This window comes from Girardinichthys multiradiatus, chromosome Y (assembly GCF_021462225.1).
Source record: "Girardinichthys multiradiatus isolate DD_20200921_A chromosome Y, DD_fGirMul_XY1, whole genome shotgun sequence".
NCBI classification, from domain to species: domain Eukaryota; kingdom Metazoa; phylum Chordata; class Actinopteri; order Cyprinodontiformes; family Goodeidae; genus Girardinichthys; species Girardinichthys multiradiatus.
The window spans coordinates 36734862-36754230 of record NC_061818.1 but is presented as its reverse complement, the minus strand read 5'-3'; the positions used below and the strand labels follow the sequence as shown (position 1 = coordinate 36754230).

Below are 19369 nucleotides of genomic sequence, written 5' to 3'. Positions count from 1 at the left end.
ATTATCTAAGCTCCGATTTGGAGCCAATCACAAACAGAAGCCATGATATTTCCCCTATGGTGAAACTCCTTGCAACACTTCATTCAACATCATTCCAGCATAACATCGCTGTCAGTAATCATCTGCTCAACGCGAACAAACCTGATCATGGCAAAATGCGCTCACAAATGACCAAGTGCGCAAAGCCTGTAATTTCACATCATGCAAAAGACCCACTGTGCTTTGATGTTGATAATATAATTAATAAGAAAGAACTAAAGACATTATATGCCAGATGAAATCCTTCAAAATGACTTAGCAGGTGAAAAATCACCATTTTAAGGCAGATTTACTGACAGTAATGTTATATAATGTCAGGGCAATCAGAGCTGGATTAGTTTAAATACATTGTTTAAATATGAACATATGCCAGGGGAGGGTTTTGTTTATGCAGTTAAAACTGATTTTGTGTCACCAAAAAATTATTTAAACAATCAAACACGTTGTGTATCAAAATACTGGCAAAACAAACAAAATGAGTTTAGTAAAATCATAGGAAAACAATTTTTTTTTATGTACATAAATGTTCGATTTAACTTTTTTGCAGGACAGTTATGTGACTATGTTTTAAAAGTAGTGTTATGGGAAAATTCTTTTAAAGTGTTCTGACCTCTGTGTTTTATTACTTAAGAGTAGATGGACTCTAAAATCAAATGCTGGAGAGTTTTATGGTTAACACTCCTGAAGTGTTATATTTCAAGGGAGGGCTACTTTGTTACCTCTGACCCAGGGAGGGTCTGGGGACCGTATTTCTAAACTCTTTTAAGTTGAGATAACACCCTCATACTGCTATAAATACTGTTTGAAAATTCTGTTCGTGGCTCTGTTTCACTGACTAAGCTCAGTGACAGGGTCTTCAAACGCTGAATGCCTTTGAATAAACTTATAAAGGCAAAGTCCGGTCTTTCTCTTGTTAATGAGTTGACATCTCTCTCAATTTGATAAGAAAATCCACAACAGTAGCAAAGCTATAACATACTCCTGCAACAATCTATTTTTATGTTGCTAATATAGCGTTCAGGCTTAAATATTGTGGCTGTTTATGATAAACTGCAAACTCTTCAAACATACACTCTCAAAAAAATAACAGGACCCAGTGGGTCTCTGAAAAGAATTAAAAGATCAAGGGAGACAAATTAATTAACAGACATACAGGGGTTGGACAATGAAACTGAAACACCTGGTTTTAGACCACAATAATTTATTAGTATGGTGTAGGGCCTCCTTTTGCGGCCAATACAGCGTCAATTCGTCTTGGGAATGACATATACAAGTCCTGCACAGTGGTCAGAGGGATTTTAAGCCATTCTTCTTGCAGGATAGTGGCCAGGTCACTACATGATACTGGTGGAGGAAAACGTTTCCTGACTCGCTCCTCCAAAACACCCCAAAGTGGCTCAATAATATTTAGATCTGGTGACTGTGCAGGCCATGGGAGATGTTCAACTTCACTTTCATGTTCATCAAACCAATCTTTCACCAGTCTTGCTGTGTGTATTGGTGCATTGTCATCCTGATACATAGGCTGCTGCCTATGCTTTTTCATCCTCCTCATTGCAAAACATGATGCCCGTGGTTTCACTTTAACAGTTTGGCAACACATTTTGGATTTAAACTACAGGAGGAAAAAATCTTTAACTTTTTTTGGTCAGAGTATTATGTGCAATATGGAGATGTGTGCACCTCTCCAAAGCTATATTTAGCCATTCATGTTGCTGGACCATGAATTTAACATTCAAATACTTGGAGCTGCCAGCTAACTGTGAGTGTGATAAAGTTGTTGCCTTGTCATCAGGCCTTAATGCTCAGTTTTACTTCAAATCCCATGATGGCCAATCAAAGCAGGTGCATATGGACCACATATTATTGGAAAGCTGCCACTGGTGCTACCAGGCCTCTTCACACTACACCCAGGGCCCAGATGTACTGTCACTATGATGGTGAATCTTAACAAGATCACAAAGTTGTCTGCATGCTTAGATCAATTAAAAACATCTCACACTTCATTGTGTGTGATAGCAAACACTTCATTCTGGATGCACCGACGACTGCTGCAAGACCCTTCAAAGACCGTCAACATTCTGACAGATCAATAATGTCTACACAGATGCATACTGACAAAGTCTTCTGTATTCATTTTATGTTTATTTTAGTTCATCATCAGGTATGGTGAGGGTGTAAATCCACATGCAACAAACCAGGCAATTACATTTTTTGGAGACCAGTGTTCTGTTCAGCTAAAACTGAAACTTACTAATCTTTCCAAAGCTGAATTAAGAAGTAGATTCATCTTTTCAGGATACGTTTTTTATCCTCATCCCAATGCTTTCAGACATTTCATACATATGTTTGTCTGTTATCACCACTTTAAGTGCACTGTTGCCCCTTTACTCAGAAGTAGCTTTTATATGTTCCCAGCCTTTGTTACTAATTTGCAGAAAGACTGTAAAGCAATCCAAAGATTGGGGCAGCCTTGAAGCCCATTAAATAACTAAAGGGCACAGTGTGGGGATCTCATTAAGCAGATCCTCTTTATTTTGCTTTGACCCTCATGTCATGCTTCATGTCTGACTCATCTGACGGTTTGCACGATTTAAGAAGTTGATGAATAGCGAAAGTCAAGAAGCCTTACCCAATTATGTGGATGATGCTTTATATAGCTTATGTCAAGGGAATGTTAGCTAATAATGGATAAGCACTCTGTGGCAGCTACTATAGCTCACTACATGTTTTGTCATTTACCTTTGCCATACCCATAGCTTGTCATTTTCTAGACAGTCCATTTTATCCACAGCAGCATCTCATGTATTAATGAGCATGAGGTGACAGAATGAATGCAGCAACATCGTTAGGAAGAAAATTTTAAATTCAGCCACTGTTTGAATGTTTTTTTAATGTGAACCATGTGTGGCCCAATAACAGTAATGTCATAAGCAACAATGAGGCATGCAGGGAGAATGTGGGCAGTGTTTTTGACCTTTCTGATGCTGTAGGAGGTCTTTCCCAGAGGTGCTGTGCTGATGCAGTTCTACAGATTGGTAGTAAAGTACATGATAAACTCAAATAAATACCAGCTTCAACACACCGTCTTCTTCTAAGCTCATTCAAGACTGAATACGTTGATGAAAAATCTAAATTTCTTTCTCAGTGCAGCCTGTTCATGCTTCTTTTCCGAACTATAAATTTCCCTGGCCACTTCAGATACACCTTGCAAGAACTGGATTGGACCTTCTTTGTCCTTCATAACTGCCTTAACTTTTCTTTATATCAATTCAACAAAGGGTTGGAGACAAGCCTAAAAAACTTTGGTCCACACTGATATGATAGCATCACAGATTTTTTCAGCTGAAGATACATGATGCAGATATTCCATTTTAACACATCCCACCCCTAATGGATTGGGCTAAGGTGACTGTGGAGGTCATTGGGGTACAGGGAAGTCATGTTGAAGAAAATATTTTATATTAATTTGAGCTGTGTGATATGTTGCATTCATTCTGCTGGAAGTTACCATTAGAAGATGGGTACACTGCGGTCGTATTGGTTAGCAACAATCCTCAGGTAGACTGAGAAGTTTAAATGTTTAAATGATGCCCAGTTGGTACCAAGGGAACTAAGGCGTCCCATATCATAACATCACCACCAACAGTCTAAATCAGTAATACAAAGAAAGATAGATCCAAGCTTTCATGTTGTCTACAGAAATTCCTACACTGCCATCTCAATGTATCAGTTTCAGAAAAATAGAATAAGGGGCCAGTCTGTACACCCTAAAGCTAATGCTTTATCGGAGCACCATTTGATTCAGTTTCTGCCATTAGTGTCTTTTTAGGATACTGCCAGTATTGTCAGACTTTATTTGGTATTTGCCCACTATGCGTTTCTGCTGTTCTCTAAATCTATCAGAACGTGAGGACATATTTTATCCAGAGACCTCTTCATGCTATCCTCCAGAATTTCTGTCAAATTTGGTTCTGAACTCTGGCTAGGCCTCCAAAGAGAATGACATTGAATACTAATGTGTTCATCAGGAGGTAATGTGGAGCAGCTGAGGCAGACGGTAAACAGGAAGACTGAGGAAGGGTTACTAAATCACACAGAGAAGCTAAACTAAGACACAAAGAAACACTAAACCAAGGGAAAAGACATATACTAATCTAAGGGAATAAACTAGAATACAGGGAACAGGACACAATAAACGAATAAGAAAAAAACACAAGGTATGAACATATATGGAAACACCTTCCTAACAATAATAAACACAGAGAAATGAACTGAATACAGGAAGACCATATAGAACATAATATCACACAGGGGGATGGTGAAAAACAGAGATTCAAAAGAAAACTAAAACCCAAACACCTAAGCATAATAACATTCCAGTTTAGTTTCAGCCAAAGTTTCCACAATGTTTTGGGAGATTTTAGCAAGGCCATGATGTTTCCTCTGTCTTGCAGCCCTAGTCCTTCATCCAGACATGCACATTACAGGAGATTGTTGGACATTTCTGCAGCTCCTTCAGTGTTGCTGTTGGCCTCTTGGCAGTGTCCCTGACCAGCTTATTTTCAATCACTTCAGACAAATGTCCAGTTTTGCAATATCAGTGTTGACAAATGTTTTTTACCAGTTATCGACTGTCTTCACTATGTCATGGTAAATAATGATGAGGGCGTTTTTGTCCCCTTTTCCTGATTGGTTCCTTTTGATCCAGTGTAATGTTTCTGCAAAGCGATGGTTTAGCTGAAAGATGCAAATTAGCAAATGTGAGGAAATACCTACTAGTGCATAAATAAATAAGATTCTATTTAAGTGTGAACGGTAGGTGTGAACTTGAGAAGACAAAAAAAAGGAAAGTCCTGTAAGGTTTAAAGGTTTACACGCTTATGCCACCAGGTTGTTGCAGTTTTTTTTATTTTACACCCCCTCTCCTTTAAGAGATTTGTATGTTTTTCAGTTGTCTTGTGCAGAATAAAATTAAAGGTGAAAAAAGATTTTGAAGGATTTAACATGGTGGGACTAGACTAGTATTTTAACAGAGGAATGGACATTTTGAGACTCACTGTGTATATATCCAGAGCAGTATTGGTTAAAAATCTGAACCTACAATCAAGCAAATGTGAAAGGAAAGTGCAGAAACCGCCTCACTCACAAAATGATACAAATTTTCATTTATTAGCCAAAATAAGGGCACATTCAGTTTTTCTCTTTTCCCTGCAGAGGAAATTTTACATGGAGCGCAAATTGTGGAGAGAAGCTTCATCGTTTATGGCTACAAGAACACAGCGACACCAATGCACTGTTATAACAACAGATGGGCACATCAACCCTGTTGTCATGGTCATTTATATGACAGTTAGGGCATCCTTCGTTGGTTTCAGGGGGAGAGAAATCCTTCACAGCCAAAGGCGGCTTCTTTGTGAACGCATTAGAGAGGTGACAATAGTGTGTCAGAAAAAAGGGGTTGCTTTGGCACATTTCGGTCTACCAATCCACTGATCTGTTGCATCAGTGGTTTTCATCTCTGGATCTGAGAAGAATGAAAATCACAGCTCATCTGCTTGATGAGCCCAGTGACTCTAAACAGACTCAAGGCAGCCTCCTGCAAGAATCACAGCAAAAATGGATTTCAGTCAGCAACCTATGGAAGATCAGCAGTAAACACTAGAAGATATATCAAAAACTGTGATGTATAAGAGTTCATTATGAGGGATTATTGTGGATTTTACTTCATGGTCTCTTGAAATAATAAAACTCATTATGAAAAATCTGTAGTTCAATAAAATATATTAGGGTTTATCTGGTTAAAAAAAATCATATATGTAGTTCCAGTTTTGTGTTCAATTTGTTTAAAGACAAGAATAACAAAATTACAGTTTGACCAAATTAGACAACAAATATGAACAGTATTTCATCAGTGGATTAATAGATTTGTTAACTGATTGAAATAATTTGCATAGTTTTTTGGACTTGCAGGTCAGTCATGTAAATCAGCATACTGACTGCAGGGTTTTCTTGTTAAATTTGTTGCACAAATTAAATTTCTGGTTCTAAAAAGATGATAAATCAGAAGGTTTGTATTTATATTTTCAATAGGTAAAAACTGATAAAGCAGTCAACCTTGTTTTAATTGCAGTTCTTACTTGAGTGTTTAAAAACAATAAAACAAGTTCTCTTTTCTTACACAACGATAAGGTAGGAAATAAAAGAAACAAGTAATTCAGAAAGCATTTGGTTATTTTTGTACTAAACTAAAAGAAGAACTCAGGACATCCAAGAGAGCCCAGAAAGGTGCAGAACTATTTCTTTTTGAGAGTACAGACTTAAGTTGCCACCAGTGCAGAGCTTGCTTAACAATGGCACCTACAGCAAGGTGACCTTTGGTAAGAATAAAGATTTTTTTAAATTAATACAATACTAAGGCGAATCTGATGTGGAAATGTTGTAAATCTACAGGAAAAAAAAGCCATTGGACTAATTGCTTTTTAATTTGCCAGTTTGAATGTTTATAAATCCCGGCTCCCTGCTGTCAGGAAGCAGAGCCAAATATAAAAAAAAAAACAATAAAATCATTCATGCATTTTACCGCCTGATTATGCTTCTGTGTTTGGCAACAAAAATGCTTGGATAGAGAACCTTTGTGAAACCATCTTGGTCAACATCTGATTCCTGACAGACTCTTTGTCCGTGTGGGATTTAAAACAACGAGCTGAACATAATGATTTAGAGCACTGGTTGATCAAGTCAGTCCAAGTTATGTTTGAGCGGAAAACCACGGCAAGTCTCTGAGGAAACTCTATTTTTGCAGATTTTTTTATTTTTAAACAGAGTTTCTAGTTTAAATAACCAGTGAGTCAGTAGTTTTCCAGGGAAATGACAACTTGAGCAGCAAGATGATGAAAGACATACATGTAGTTGCTGTTGTGAAAAGAGAAAATGCAGAAATAAATTTTAACTTTTAAAGAAGGTAAATGCTTTACTTTACTGAAAGATGTCTGGAAAGATAAATAGGTTACAGTGTGAAAATAAAGTCATCAGCAACCAATGTAATTACTATTTTTGTTTTTACTTCAAAAAGCTGTGTTTCATAAAAAGCAGATGACGTCTTTCAGGATTAAATAATAATAAAGAGGTATTTCTACGTGGTGATTGGTTTGCTCTGAAAGGAGTTTCAACTAATGATTTAGAAAGTGCAGGAGAGTGCTGCTTGCCTAGAAGAAACCAGTGCTCCTCTTAAATCAATACATCTTTTCAAGTTTAATAAACCCAAAAACCTTCTCAGATGGGAGTTTGGATAAATGCATGCAGTTTTCCACGCTCTGTGAGCTCACTTTATGTGTTGTCAGCAGAGCCTCTTCACAAAAATGATGGGGTGAGCCGCATTTGATTCGTGTCTTGTTTGGTGTAATTACTGTGTGGATTGGTGTCAGCTCAGCCGCTCTGAATTTATAACCACGCTCACACACACCCCTACCCCCCTCCGATAATCATAAATAAATTGAGCAACAAATTATTTATGAATTTGGAACCAGTTTGTCTCAAAGCTTCCTAATTTTCTGTTGTCACTTTTAATATTTGCTGTGTTGATGATGGATGGTCTCATGTGGTGTGGAATAGGGTTTAATAAAAATGTGTCATGTTGTTTTCATTGAGTCCCCCAAAGCAACAGCGTAATTTGATTCCCTGTGGATGAATTAATAAAAACATAATATCCAGGAAAAAAATATGCTGTTGACATGATTGCACAAAAATTTAATTAAAAGCAATAACCATGACTGGTTCAGGCTAAAACTGGGTTGAAAGCAATGTTCAACACATGATGACTTTGTGTATTTATTATGACTTGAAGAGATGTTTTTCAACTTTATGAAATTTAAAAGTAGTTAAAGTATAAAAGAGCAATATCTGTTGTCTTATTTAATGCTTTAAAAGGGTCGTACGGCGTTTTATGATAGTCAGTTTAAACTTGATTAGACATTTCTGCAGACTACATCATGCACATGTAGTTAACCACAAACACAACAAAAGTATGCTTTAACCTACAGAGCTGCCACCTAAAATGTCCTTGCTGGAACGCAGATTTAAACAAATCAAAAGACCCGGAGTCTCAAAAAATAAAGGCTGCAGCCTAATTGAGTTGTTATTGTCGGGTTTGTTTGTCTGAACCCTCAACAGCACAAAAAGTGAGTTTCTCTTTGATAGGACTGAGCGAAGAGTTTTATCAGGGTTGATCATTTTATTTCATTAATATAAAAGCGTATTCTTCACTCATCCTTTTCCTGTGCATATAAACATGTCTTTGAGTTTCTCCAGCTCCATCTCTGATTGGTGGACCATCCCCAACCTTGATGAGTCCTTCTCTAGAGGTGAAATCTTCTGCTGAGCTGATGTTATTGGACTGGGTACCCACTGACCCATGGTCAGAACAAAATGACCACAACTTCACAGCATCTATAGCTTACCCTACAGACGTAAATAACAATATACTCCAAAGCATTATTTTATTAATGCTAATTAAGCATCAAAGCTTGTTTTTTTATTACAGAAATCATTGATTCTTATGCTAAAGGAGATAATCAATAAGCAATGAAACTTGTTCTTTTGTATTTTAATGAAACACACCAGCCCTTATCATGGCTGCTACTTCAATGTTCACGGCTAAAGTGACAGCTAAGTGATCATTTGTTCTTACAAGGTTACAAGGACCGAAATGAGCCACACATACAGCATCTGAATAAAAGAGTTGAAATAAGTTCCAGTTTAGTACTGAATTCATACATCATGAAAACTCATTTCATAAAGTTTCCATGAAAGTTGAAAGAATACATTCAAGCAAAGATAATGTTTGTTTTTCTTGACTCATCGAGTGTACTCATGCATTGCCTATGCAAGGACACCCAAGTACCACAGCTAGAGTAGAAAATGTGAATAAACTGTACGTCATGCCACATTGCGCAGGGTAGAAAAAAGCACCATCTTGTGAGAATTGCTCTAAATACTTTGTTGAAATAATCTGAACTAAGGGAGAAACAAACAGATGGTGAGCAGAAAAGAAACCTTAACAGGTTGCATTTAAACTAAATTAGACACATCCAGGGCAATGCACGGCTGCTTAGATTTCACACAAAAAACTTTAGAGTGTGGATCTTGCATGATTTTAAATGGCAGCAAAGACTTTCCAGTACATGCGTACAAAGTAATTATTTAGAACCATTGCAGACAGGTCGAGGATAAAGTTGTGAAGATGTTTAGCAGGGTTAGGTTATAGAAAAACATCCCAAGATTTCCCAGAGCTCTGTTCAACCAATCATCTGAACATGGAGAAAGGATGGACCAACAGCAGACCTACTAACACATTACCAACCAGTTGTTTGAGCGTGCACACGGGAGAGATCTGTATGTATTTAGATGTAAGGGGTTGGACAATGAAACTGAAACACCTGGTTTTAGACCACAATAATTTATTAGTATGATGTAGGGCCTCCTTTTGCGGCCAATACAGCATCAATTCGTCTTGGGAATGACATATACAAGTCCCGTACAGTGGTCAGAGGGATTTTAAGCCATTCTTCTTGCAGGATAGTGGCCAGGTCACTACGTGATACTGGTGGAGGAAAACGTTTCCTGACTCGCTCCTCCAAAACACCCCAAAGTGGCTCAATAATATTTAGATCTGGTGACTGTGCAGGTCATGGTGATGTTCAACTTCACTTTCATGTTCATCAAACCAATCTTTCACCAGTCTTGCTGTGTGTATTGGTGCATTGTCATCCTGATACACGGCTCCACCTTCAGGATACAATGTTTGAACCATTGGATACACATGGTTCTCAAGAATGGTTCGGTAGCCTTGGCAGTGACGCGCCCATCTAGCACAAGTATTGGGCCAAGGGAATGCCATGATACGGCAGCCCAAACCATCACTGATCCACCCCCATGCTTCACTCTGGGCATGCAACAGTCAGGGTGGTACGCTTCTTTGGGGCTTCTCCACACCGTAACTCTCCTGGATGTGGGGAAAACAGTAAAGGTGGACTCATCAGAGAACAATACATGTTTCACATTGTCCACAGCCCAAGATTTGCGCTCCTTGCACCATTGAAACCGACGTTTGGCATTGGCATGAGTGACCAAAGGTTTGGTTATAGCAGCCCGGCCGTGTATATTGACCCTGTGGAGCTCCCGACGGACAGTTCTGGTGGAAACAGGAGAGTTGAGGTGCACATTTAATTCTGCCGTGATTTGGGCAGCCGTGGTTTTATGTTTTTTGGATACAATCCAGGTTAGCAGTCGAACATCCCTTTCAGACAGCTTCCTCTTGCGTCCACAGTTAATCCTGTTGGATGTGGTTCGTCCTTCTTGGTGGTATGCTGACATTACCCTGGATACCGTGGCTCTTGATACATCACAAAGACTTGCTGTCTTGGTCACAGATGCGCCACCAAGACGTGCACCAACAATTTGTCCTCTTTTGAACTCTGGTATGTCACCCATAATGTTGTGTGTATTTCAATATTTTGAGCAAAACTGTGCTCTTACCCTGCTAATTGAACCTTCACACTCTGCTCTTACTGGTGCAATGTGCAATCAATGAAGACTGGCTACCAGGCTGGTCCAATTTAACCATGAAACCTCCCACACTAAAATGACAGGTGTTTCAGTTTAATTGTCTAACCCTGTAAGTCTCACATTGATCATAGATATTTCATTTTTTACCTGCAGATTTTAGTATTTTTATGTTTTTACTGTTGTTTTGTTGCACTTTGCTATACTTATATAAATGTATACATTTATTATTATTATTATTATTATCTCCAACTCCATGGCTTCAAATTTTATCTTTCTCTGCTCTCCTAAACTGTCCATGATGACAGCCAGCAGCACATGCAAAACTCTCAATTAACAAGCAATTTAGCACTCCATATTTGCAACTTTTGAAGATCAGCCCCATTGTGTATGGCAGAACTCTTAAACCTGGTTTATACTTGGTTTTTCTGTTCTCATAAATAGCGTATTAAGACAGAGCTGCACACACTGTTTGTGGGGAGCTTGTTCTGTTGTTGCGGCTGGTTGTGCACATCCCAGTTTATGTAACAGTCCACATGGAGCGAAGGTTGTGCTCACTATACAGGACGTTTTTACAAGCAGTTGTACGGGTGAATAAAAACACATGGGGGATAAATATTTGAGACTTGTAAAAATGACAAAATAGAGACCAAACGTTGTAGTTGTAGTAGGAATTCACTTCTGCTATGGCCATCTAAAAGCCAAAGGGGGGCAAAGGGTGTTCTTTCACATCTAGGGTTAGTGTTAGGCTTAAAACTCCATTCCAAACATATTCCACCCACACCAAACTATGGAGGTGGCAGAATAATGATGTGGGCTTCCTTTTTTTAACAGCAACAGGTTAGAGGCTGGAAAAGACTTTAAGGCTCAGGTCAAGGTTCACCTTCCAGTAGGACAATGACCCTAAGATACAATGGAATGCCTTATATTAGAGCATATTCATATATTAGAATGGTCCAGTCAAAGTCTAAATCTAAATCTAATTGAGAATCTGTGGTAGGAGAACTGATGTTCATATATGCTCGCCATCCAATCTCACTGAGTTTCAGCTTTTCTGCAAAGCAGAAAGGAGAAAAACCCAGGAGGGCCAAATAAAAATACCCACCATGATTTTCAGATTTTTATTTGTGATTTTTATTTGTGAAAAAGACCATATTTTATTTACCTTTCCTGTCACAATTATGCACTATTATATGTTGGTCTATTACCTAAAACCCTAATAAAATATTATGGTGGTAACATTGAAAGAGAAAGGTTGTGTATTCAGGAGCTTTGAGTTTGGAAGAAAAACTCAAAGCAATTTGTGCACCAAGCATGGCAGGTAAACAAAGAAAACAACAGTTACAAAAAATCTACATAGAATAATTGCAAACATCCCATTTTCTAGGTTGAACACATATAATTGTTGAAAGACTGCTGATTTAAATTATAATTGGGAGAAAAAAATTGTTTTTCACCAAGTACAGAAACAGTATTTAGTTTCCTCATCATTCTGTCTGTTACACGCGTTCCCACACAAAACCCCAAAATAAATGGGGGAGTAATGAAATTAGAAGGGGGACTGTTGGGTGGGGCGGTATATGAGGGAATGCTGCAGCACCTGTGAGGCAGCCACATGCAAAGACTGTGGACAGGCTGATCGGTGCATCACACCAAAGCCTTTTATCCCTTTTATAACACCTCCTACTTGACTGCATGCAGCAGCAGAGCTGTTACCTAGTTACAAGCCGGAGACTGAGCGACCTGCGCCTGTGTGCTGATGGGCATCAGTTAGTCCGGCAGCAGACGGCTGGTGTTTTTCTCAGCGCAGGATGGGAATGAAACGCGTCCTGCAGCGAACCGGCAGAGTGCTGCTGCTTTTCTCGCGTTGTTTCACCGCTAAAACCCACAGACAGCCAGCGCTCAGGAGGACCGCGGCGTGGAAAGTGTCTGCTTGAAGGTAAGTTGGAGTTTAGTTGAATGATGCCTGTGGGTTTCTGAGGATCACGCAGTAAGTGGTACCTGGAATGGCTCGACTGTCATCGCACCTTGTTTATGACTCACCTTGTTTGAATCACGTCAATAGACAGATTTTAAATATTCACAGAGATGAAAACATTAAAAGTTTATTACACAGACAATAAATATTGAGGATTTATTTTTAAAAAAAATGTTATATTTGCTAACAGGCAATGCAAACAGAAATTCAGCTTTGCAGAGGTCCAAAACCTCCAGAAAAAAATCATAACAAATGATTTTTCTGACATTTCTTCCTATATTGTATATATTGTGATTTTTATTTGTTGCATTATCATTGTGTTTTTGTTTCTTTTTGTCATTGTTTTGCTTTTTCCTTGTTTTTTTTTTTTCATCTTTGCTTTCATGGTTTGACATTTTTTCCATTTTGTCATTTTTAGCTGATGACACACTTTGTGTCATTTTTAGCAAATACTTGTGCATTTTAGTATTCAATATAAAAAGTTAATATCAAAGCAAGTTTATTTGTATAGCAAATTTCGGTAAAATGAGTGTGTCATGGAAAGCAAAGACAAGTACTTTACAAGATATCATTAACTCAACACAAAATTGTGAATCTTATGGATTATATACAATTATATACAAGTGTATGTCTAATCATTTTGATGATTATGACTTACAGTTAGTAAAAACCCCAAATTCAGTTTCTCAGAAACTTAAATAAAACATAAGACAAGTAAAAAGGGATTTTTAACACAGGAATATTGTGTGATGGGTTAACACAATCACATGGAAGACTGTTGATTTGTCAGTTGTCCAGCAGACCGGAGGGTAAGCCACATATGTCATTGAAAAGAAATCGGCTCTTCGCAGAGTGCTGTTTCCAAGATTCAAGATTCTTTATTGTCATTATGTCACCATAATGAAATGTAGCTGAGACCCGGCTCAAACGATACACATGTAGGTTAAAGACACTTACCAAATTAAAAACAAGCATTTAAAAACAAAAAAAGTCGAGCAGAAGGAAAAAGTATGGTTAAGAAAAAATAGACTGTTCAAGCAAGAGGGACTACCACAGCCCTAAGAAGATGAAGCGAAGTTTATTCAAGGATTGGGAGGAGATTCATCACCATACACAGATGTATCCGGGGCATGGGCTACACCTGGCACATTGCTTGAGTTAATAACTCCTGAACCAGGGACAGCGTCAGAAACGTCTTTCCATGGCTATGGAGGAAAAGTAATCGACTGGTGCTTCAATATTCTCTTTTCAGATGAAAGTATGTTTTGCATTTTATTTGGGAATCAAGATCTCCAAGAGTCTGGAGGACGAAAGGAGAGGCACAGAATCTAAGCTGCTGGAGGGGGACTGTGAAGATTTCACTGTCAGTGATTAAATGGGAAGCCATGTCATCTGCTGTTGTTGCTGGATCAACATCACCAGATGGCTTCCTTTAATCTAAGTGGAACAGTTTGGAGGTTCCTCCAGACCTTTGCATTGTGGTGACACATCCAAATAACTTCTACCTACAGTTCATATAGTTGTTTGACTTGAAGATTTTTGAATCTAGAGTTGCTGAAAAATGGCTCCAACTAAGACGTCCTTTTTCTTGCACTTTTCCAGTGTTCTGAGTATTTTTCCATCGATGGTGATGATGGTTGTGCAAAATGTGCAAAATCATGCAATGTTTATGATCCTGAAGCTGCAAGTTTAGAACTATTGAATTGACCTAAAATTGATTCATGATCAGTTATACACACTTTGAGTGGTTCAATGTGGGACTTGTATTTTATCTTTTTAGTGCTTGTTTGCATTAGAACTTAAAATATACTATCTGGTGTTTTGGAACGGTCTCTCCCTGAAAAATTGTGGAACCTATTTGTTCTTAATGGCTATCTAATGTGATGTAGCCAACACTGTCCAGACTTCTTCTGTGGTGTGTTGGTCCGGACCTGATTATAAAGTCATTACTGTGATGTTTCATTCAAAAGCATCCAAAAACGTACAAACAGCAGGGCATGGAACACAGGCAGGTAGCAGGGTAGTTATCAGTAGGAACTGGTGGAGAACTATGAAACCAGAAAGTATAAATACTGAGGTAGGTTGGAGAATGGACCAACCAGGGGAACTCATCAGGAGGAATATGAGACAGCTGGTGACCAGGAATGCAAGGTAACTGATGAAGTAATGTTGATTAACACAGATGAGCAAGGACTTCAGGGGAATAACAAAACATGTAAGTAAACAAAGAAACTAACTCAAAGAACATAAATGGGAAGGAACAGATCCACAAGGAAACTAAAATATCAAACACCAAAGCAATGGATCCCCTTATCAGTTTTATTGTGGTGGTTCAGTGGTGGCCAAGCTCATGAACTAAAGTTGGCTTACCTTGACGTCATAACTGAGGTGAATCCTACTTTTTTCTATTTTGAAAACTTTCCCCCAGATAGAAAAGTGTTATGATTTGGGGTTGTTTGGTTTTTGGTTTCTGGTTTTTTCTTGTTTTTCACAGTTATGGTTTTGACTCGTTCTTTTGTTATTATTCTTCTTAGATTTTGAATCATGCTTCTGTTATTTTCCTGGTCATGCTTTAGTTTTGTCGTCTTGTTCATGTTTTGTCAAGTTTGGTTTTGTTTGTATATTAGAGTCTCTGTTTTTGCCGCAGCCACATTTTGTTCTCTGTCAATTAAGTTTATTCGGTTCACCTGTCCAAGTTAATCTGTCTCCTTGCTCCACCTGGTTTTCAGTCCATATATACACACCTGTTCAGTTAGTCGTCGCGGAAACATTTCTCATGTCTAGTTTTCATGCTCAAGTCTTGTTTTTTTGATCATGTCATGCCTGTCTTGCCTGCCTGTTTGTTTTGTTCCTGCCTGCTGTAGTGAGTGAGTTTTTTTGTTATTAAATCTTTTGCACTTACCGTCATGCTGCCTTCTGGTCTGCATTCTGGGGTCCTATATCTCACAAACCGTAACAGAAAATATATTTAGAGCTCCAAATTATGCAGTAAAACGTTGTGTTTAAATCTCACAAAAGTGGAGGAAAATCTCATTAGTTCATATTTTTATCATGCTCAAAATTACTGTAACCAGAGACTTCCATCTTGTAGAAAATGTGGACTGATTAATGCCAACCATCCTGGACATGTCAAAACATAAAATCTTTTTGGGAACACATAAAAAATTACTTGGATATAATTTACCTTTCAGCGTCTTTGATAAATAGCTTGATAATCATTTAGATGAATATGTGTAAAAAAGAGTGGCATGCAAGAAAGCAAAAGCAGAATAAATGGAAACAAGCAGTTCCACAAACGTTGAACAAATGGGCTCAAATTGTTGAAGGAACCTGTATGATGGAAAGAGTGACATCTCTAATAAAACTGTCGAAGACCCAAATGGAAGAAAAGTGGAAAAGAATGGAGTAGAGCGAAACTCGGCAACTCAGAGGACTGAAAGATAATGTCTAAAACATTCAATCGACAGCATCTCACACAATGTTTATTTTTTAACAATGTTTTGATCAGTTGAAATTAATATAAACAAAGATGCAAAAAAGTTGATAGTTTCATGTTGGCTTTGGTTATTTAGTTAATTATTTAAATGAAATAGTGTCATTACTACAAGGTCTGTCATCGATTCTATTAGTAAATAGCTCTAGTGTGGGCATCCAGTTCAAAATTATTTAAATTGGAATCAATAAATACTTTCGATTGAAGCTGAAATCCCAATTGTCAATACTGCAATTCTCAAAATAAACACATTATAATATACAAATTTAATTCCTTTTTGTAAAAGCTGCACTTAGAGCTCGCTGATTGAGAAAATTTTTGATCAGAGATGAGACTGATATGCTTTTGTTAGACTGTTTAGAACTTTTATACATAAACATAATTATGTGACGTCACCTGGTACGGCAGAGTTGGGGCCCCACCTTGAAGCCAGGCATAGGGTCAGGACTTGTTGGCGAGCTCCTGGTGGCAGGGTTACTTCTCAAGTGACCCGGCCAGGCCAAGCCTGCACGAGAGACACGAGGCCATCCGCCTGTAGACCCACCAACTGCAGGGGCAACCATGAGGGACCGGTGCAAAGAAGATCGGGCAGCGGTCGAAGGTGGAGACCTCGCCAACACGATTCCCAGATGCTTTAACTGGCTCTAGGGACATGCAATGTCACCTCGCTGGGGGGGGGAAGGAGCCCAAGCTCACCTGTATGCACAGCAAGGGCTCTGGAACCCAGCTCCTTGAGAGAGGTTGAAAAGGTTTGGACCTACCAGTGACCAAGCTACTCTACTTAGACTTCAGGGAGTGCCCATTACTGTTACTATTTGAATGATGGGACCACAACTGCCTCATACCAGCGACCTCAAGGATTAATATTATCATTTTTCTTATAGCACAGGATGAATTCCTGGCCACAGAGGACTTAATGAGCTAATTACCTCTATTAGAAAGATTGGATTAGAACCAGCTCTTACCAGTAAACTCCTAAGGATTATTAGTCATTTGATTTGTTTTTCTGTGTTTGATTTTCTGTATCATTGTAATGTTTTTCTTCATGTACAGCACTTTGAATGCCTTTTTGCAGAAAAGTGCTATATAAATAAATTTGATTTGACTTCTCTTCTACTCTGGAGTGGCCTTTGGGCTGGGGTGGGTTTGCTTCTCGACCCAAAGCTCAATCGTCTCGTGTTGGATTTTACCCCGGTGGATGAGAGAGTCGCATCCCTGCAACTTCGGGTTGGGAAGCGGTCTCTGACTGTTGTTTCAGCCTATGGGCCGCACAGTAGTGCGGAGTACCCGGCCTTCTTGTTGTCCCTGTCAGGGTGCTGGACACCAGCAGTATGGGATGCAGTCAAGCTGCAGAAAGAGTCCTATTGGTTCTGTTCGGCTTGTTGGACTTCTGAGGCAATTGAAGGGTACCATGAGGCCAAGCTTGCTGCAGCCTGGGTGGTAGCAGAGGCAAAAACCTGGGACTGGGAGATGTGAGAGGGCATGGAGAAGGACTATCGGTCAGCCTCAAAGCAATTCTGGCAAACCATGCGGTGCCTCAGGAGAGCAGTGCTTCACCAGCACAGTTTACAGTGGGGGTGGGGAGCTGCTTCCTTGACCAGGGACATTATTATAGTTGAACCTCAGCTTCAGAAGGAGCAGTGTGGTTTTTGTCCTGGCTACTGATCACTGGACCAACTCTATTCCCTCTACATGGTGCTCGGGGGTTCTTGGGAGTTTGCACAACCCGTCCACATGTGTTTTGTGGACCTAGAGAAGGCATTTGACCGTGTCCCTTGTGGTGCCCTATGGGGGACACTCCAGGAGTAGTGAGTCAGGGGCCCTTTATTAGGGACCATCTGGTTTCTGTACAAGCGGAGCAGGAGTTTGGTTTGCATGGCCGGCATTAACTCGGACCTGCTCCCAATGAATGTTAGACTTCAACAGGGCTGCCCTTTATCACTCATCCTGTTCATAATGTTCATAGACAGGATTTCTTGGTGCAGCCCAGGGCTGGAGGGGGTCTGGTTTGGGGAGCAGTGGATTTCGTCTCTCCTTTTCACAGATGATGTGGTCCTGCTGGCCCCCTCTAGCCAAGACCAATAGCATGCACTGGGGCAGTTCGCAGTGGCGGGGATGAGGATCAGCTCCTTCAAGTCTGAGGCCATGGATCTCGACCAGAAAAGAGAGTCTTCCCCGCTCCAGGTTGCAGGGGAGTTCCTGCCACAAGTGGGGGAGTATCTTGGGGTCTTTTTCACGAGTGAGGGGAGTATGGACCGGGAGATCGACAGACAGTTCCATGCAGCTGCCACAGTAATGTCCGTTGTGTTGAAGAGAGAGCTAACTCGAAATTTACCGGTCGGTTTATGATCAATTTACCGGTCGGTCTATGATCCTAGCCTCACCTATGGGCATGACCAGAACAACAAGATCCCGAGTACAAGCGGCTGAAATGAGTTTACTTCACTGGGTATCGGGGCACTCCCTTAGAGATAGGGTGAGGAGCTTAGCCATCCAAGAGGAGCTTGGAGTAGAGCCACTGCTTCATATAGAGAGGAGTCAGCTGAGGTGGCTCAAGCATCTGTTTTGGTTGCCTCCTGGACGCCTCCCTCAGGAGGTGTTCCAGGCACATCCCACCAGGAGTAGGCCCATGGGACGGGCCAGGACACACTGGAGGTACTATGTCTCTCGACTGGCCTGGGAATGCCTCAGGCTTCCCCCAGAGGAGCTGGAGGAGGTGTGGGGGAGGCCAATCTGGGTGTCTCTGCTTAAACTGCTGCCCTGTGATCCGGTCCCAGATAAGTGGAAGATGACGAGTACGATTACAAACATAATTAAGTAGCCTTTTCAATTCCTTCAACCTTGTCAGCTTAAAAACCTTGTCCAACCTTTAGCATCACTTATTAATGATTAAAAGAAGTGGATGTTTTATTTTTGCCCATGGCGAGTGAATTTAGACTTCTGAGCACGTTGGATTTACATTGAAAAAATGCTGAAAATTATTTTAATAGCAAAATTTCTCTTTGTTCAGGTATAGTCAAGGTTCAATACAATCATTGCAAGTCATTTCACATTTATATGTGTGAATACGCCTCCAGTTCCTGAGGGGTTTGAGGTCGAACTGCCTCCGTCTCCAGACCCACGACAGCAGCTCCACCACAGATCATCTGGGCTCCTCCATGGGTTTGAGTCTCCTGGGCTCATTCTTGGGTTCGAGTCTCCATCTTCTACTCCTCTACACTTGGTTTACTTCCACGGCACCTTCTCAGCTACCGTTGACCTCTGCAGCACCTTCTCATCCTCCACAGACCTCTTTG

General features: G+C 39.8%; 1 protein-coding gene across 1 annotated transcript in view; it reads left to right on the top strand.

The window, feature by feature from the left end:
* Positions 1 to 12226: 12226 nt before the first annotated feature.
* The window catches only part of LOC124864074 (somatostatin receptor type 5-like), a 33297-nt gene continuing 26154 nt past the window's right edge, over positions 12227 to 19369 (top strand). The window contains exon 1 of the mRNA XM_047358697.1: positions 12227 to 12541. The gene's annotated coding sequence lies outside the window, so the exon portion shown is untranslated. The remainder of the gene's footprint in view (positions 12542 to 19369) is intronic.